The 4740-nt window shown below is 40.0% G+C and overlaps 1 non-coding gene across 1 annotated transcript; it reads right to left on the reverse strand.

The window, feature by feature from the left end:
• Nucleotides 1–3137: 3137 nt before the first annotated feature.
• Nucleotides 3138–3210, reverse strand: TRNAE-CUC. Its single transcript has one exon. It is a non-coding gene; the product is annotated as a tRNA-Glu (tRNA).
• Nucleotides 3211–4740: the final 1530 nt, after the last annotated feature.

The following is a 4740-nucleotide window of genomic DNA, read 5'->3' on the forward strand; positions in this document are numbered from 1 at the left end:
TCTACATATCCCCCATCTACACGCCTACTCCCGCCCTCCCCCCTCCCACCTCCCACCTCCCACCTCCCACCCTACCCTCTACCTTCTACCCTCTACCCTCCCCCGCATCTTCATCAAACCATCCACCTCGCTACATCTCCCTACCCCTCCCCTGAGTTCTTGCTTCTACTATTTCTCCCCATCGTCCATTGTCATTTGTATTTCAATACAACTGTCCCAACAACCTTAATTATCCTTTATATATACCTCATTTTGTCATCCGAGAACCACTTTGACGATATGAATATCCCTCGAGGTTGAGTAACTTTGTATCCATGAATTTATGAGTTTCTCATGCCCCTTGATATGTCCACCAAATTATCTATACAAAATAACCAAAATACTCTTAAAGAGGAAAACATGATAATAAGTGATTATTAATCCCAAGAATATGTCAAGGCGTCTGAATGACAGATTATATCATCATACACAAATTTAATATAAAAATGAACTCATATGCCCCGTCATTCATTGAGAAAAAAATCTATTTTGAACAGTGACACACATACTAGAGGCCCAAGTTGTCATCATCCATTTTGGTTGTTGTTGTTAGTGCCAAATCACACCACCATTGCTAGCACCTTCCCTCACCAATTAAGCCGTATATAACGATTGTGACTTCTTTTCCTTGATTATTGATGGTGACGGTGATATCACCTCTTCTTACTTGTGTAAACCCTTGCCTTCCAACCTTAATCAGTGTTAGGTACTTGATCACTACGCCAAAAGCTCCAAAGCTGATGGAACGTGTCAAATCGAACCCTTTAGCCTATCTTCTACTAGGCTGGCTCAATCTTGCACCCATACACTAGATCGAATCCCATTAGGCACTTAACAGGCCATCATGCTTCCGTAGCCGTCGTTCTTAGAGACTCTCACCCTAGGCAACTCTCACTTAGGCGGTAGATAGCCCTTTTGAAGCGGTTCCACTCTGCATCAGGGTTTCTACTTGGTAGCAGGTAGCCCTTTCTTGACGGCTTTCACTTTACTCCAGGTAACCCTTTCCGTGACTCAAACCCATGATGTAATGCCCGATTCTGATACGAAATGTTCGGTACTTGACTGATATGCCAAAAGCTCTAGAGCTAATGGAATGCGTTAAATCAAGCCCTTTAACCTATCCCATACTAGGCTGGCCCAATCTAGCGCTCATACACTAGATCGAACCCCATTAAACACATAATAATCAATCACCATTGGATGTCAATGATGTTACTAGTGATGACGGAGAAAAGGGGATATGACAGAGGAGATGCACTGGGGATAGGGAGATTGGACATATAATATTGTAGAGGTGGGTTTAAGGGAGAAAAAGATATCAAAGAGGAGGAAAGAGTGAGATCATAACGTGGATTGCAGGGGATTAAATGAGGGTCTTGCTAGGATCGAAAGCGGGTAACGGCGGACTAGGATTAGAGATGGGCAACAACAAGCGAAGATCAGAGATGGATCTTATATTGTTTTCAAGCAAATATTGTAGCGTGGGTCTCTCTGTCTGTATTTTTTTCTCTCAAGGGTTGAAATCCCTCTCATATCTCATAGTTAACCAGCATTTTTTTTGTTTTCTGAGTTTTAGAGGAGCCCTGAGTTGCAACTCTAAGTTCTGTCTAAAAATGTTTCACCATGTTTGAATTGTCAGAAATGAGAGACCAGAAAATGCAGGCTAAGCACTCATTAGGGAGATCAAAGATGCACATCAATATAAGAGAAGTTTTTGTTTCAAAGCAAGGTAAGATAATCCTCTATATTGCCATGAATGACTCGCCTGATCGTGGTTTGATGAGGGTTGGGTTTTTCTCTCTCGTTTCTCTTTTTTTCCTTTTTATCTTTTTTTCTCGCTTGTTTCTTAGCTAAATTATAGGTGGTGAGAGGGGTTTGAAATATGGGGATGTGGGAGGGGAGTTCAATTTGAGGTGCATGTACATGGGATCTTTATCCTCTCAATAATACGAACAAGTACATCTAACAGAGGAGACAGTAATGACTATCCTACCCCCTGCCCGAACACATTGCCTGAGATGGGGTCTACATGGGATCCACCTCCCTCTATTAGATGTACTTGACGGTAAGTATGGGTAGTGTAATTGAGAGGATAAAAATTCATGTACATGTGAGAGGAATCCACCTATCCGATTATTGTCATTGACAAGGTAAGGAGGGGTACTTATGAAAACAAAAGAGACAAATGGTTGCCTGTCACATGTAGGTGTAAAGGATCCATGGTAGCAAGGCAGAACGGGACTGGAGGGGACGGGACGGGAGGGGAGGAAACCAAAGATAATTTAGAGAGTTCAAATCTCCTTGGGGCCTATCTATTTAAAAAATGATAATTTAGAGATTTTAAATTGGGAGAAAGAATGCCACCTAGTCATGTGCTAGGCATGGCAACCATGTCTAGACACATAAATGTAGGGATGTCCTTATCAGAAAAAATAAATAAATGAAGGGACGTAAATGGATAAATGAAATTTCGAATCCGATCTAATTCTGTATCCATTTAGAAATATCTGTATTCATTTAGAGATATCCGAAAAAAAATTTGAATACTCCAATAAAAATCTATCTAAAAAAATCCAAATACTTAATAATAAAGATTAGATAAATATGATCTTTAGGATTTTTGAAGATTCAAATGTTAAGAGTGAATTGTATCCATTAAAGAGAGGAATGTTAAGATTACATAAACAGAGATGTAAACAAATGATAAAAAATCCAAATTCGATCTGAATCTGTTGAAGGGTATTTATGGAATCTGGAGTGACATTCGGCAAATGCTACAATGGAGGAGAGAATGATGAATTATTGAAGTACCTAACTTCTCGGCTACGTCTGGCTTTCTTGACACGTGGTGGTGGAAGACAGTGGGCCTACGTGCCTAGCATAGTCCATACTCCGTAGTCCTTATCCTGAATCTCGACTAGTTTGATCGAGGCCCGCAGTATCGGCCATGTGGGGGTTCATGTTTTTGCATGATTCGAGGATGAGGAAATGGGAATCCCGGCGCCGGCGGCCATTGGGTCTCAACAGATAGCTAGATATGGGCCCACGTAGTTTGACCTCTCAATGGGTTCAGTTTCAAAATAAAAAATATCATATATTTCCGTTGCCGGGACTTGAACCCGGGTCTCTCGGGTGAGAGCCGAGTATCCTAACCAACTAGACTACAACGGATAGTTGTTATTTAAGAGAGAAATAAGCATATTTCAATATGCTACTTTTAATTTTAAATTCAAAACCTAATTCAAGTTTCTACACCTTTCAAGGCCTCCGTGGACTGAGGTTACGTTTGGAAGCCAAGAAAAGAAACAACATAATAAAACAAAAAAAGATGATAGACACAATCATTTATTTGTGTTTAACTAATGATGCAAATAAATCAAATTCACACCAAATTTTACATAGAAAAACCCTTTCAAGGTGAAAGAAAAGCCACAAACCTAATCTAAATTAATCTTTCACTATAAAAACAATGAGATTATGATTCTCTCTACTCAAACTAGAGGTTATCAGCATAAAGAAGAATAACGCTATCTTGGATAACAAAATAACTCATCATAATAGATTAAGTCACAAGAATACAATATTTTCACCTCAATACATATGTGATAAATCACAACTTCTTCCTTAGATAGGGAGAATGTCGTCACGTTGTAGCCAGATACCAGGAACACAAGAGAACATCCCAAAATTTAAATTTTTTATTTTTATTTATCTGTCCTATCCACTCCTGGCAACATCAAGAGAGGAGAAAAAATTTCACTCGTTGATACGTTACACGCACTCACGATATATGTGAGGAGGTTGAACACACTCACATTAGATGAGAGGAGTGTCATTGGTGAAGCCTGATCTCAGCCCAGGAAGCGCAGTGAGGATCTTTGGAGGGTCATTTCGGCCTCGAAACAAACTTGGATGGCCTAAAAAGCAGGCACATCATTGGCTGAGGCACTTTGTTGGGTAGAACTCGTTGAGACCTTCAAAACGATATGTCTTTCGACATATATTTAGTTCTGGTCCGACCCTGACTGGTTGGTCATTTTTAGGTTCTAAGGGCATTTCTATACTTTTCTAGGTTAGGGTTTTTTTATAAAGTTTCCTTATGCCGTGTTGAAAGAAGAGAGGTGAGATTTAAGGGTTTGTAAGTTGCTTCAAAGAAATAGTGAAACAGTTCTATTGCCAGCTATGGACGTAACCTACCTTCATGGGGTGAACCATGTAAATCCTTGGTTTTGTCTGTTTGTTTTCCTTCCTTTTGCATTCTCTTCTATAATATCTCATTTATGGGCGTTGTTTTTCTCCACAAGGATGTTCATGTTGAAGTCCACCAAATAATTTACCTTTTTTTCAAAAAAAAAAAATAAAAAAGTGAAAAGAGAGCATGAGAGATGATAGCTTGTAACCGCCTCAACAAGTGGGGCCCCTTAGCCCCTTATTAATGTTAGGAGGATTCCAATAAACTCTCTCCAACTCATGCAAAGGGATCTATCAAACCCAAACGAACCCATTTTGTCAAATTGATGATGCATAGAGCGATGATGAAATTTAGTTTTGGAATGTGGCGTGGGGAATCGTTATCACCTCTAATTCCTGCCCGCTTCGATTTCCTCCAATTCCTCACATAGGAGTAGAAATGACCACCTACCCCCTGCCCGAACACACTGCCCAAGGTGGAGTAGGGTGGTCATTTCTGCTCCTATGTGA

Source organism: Telopea speciosissima, chromosome 1, assembly GCF_018873765.1.
Source record: "Telopea speciosissima isolate NSW1024214 ecotype Mountain lineage chromosome 1, Tspe_v1, whole genome shotgun sequence".
In the NCBI taxonomy this organism is placed as follows: Eukaryota; Viridiplantae; Streptophyta; class Magnoliopsida; order Proteales; family Proteaceae; genus Telopea; species Telopea speciosissima.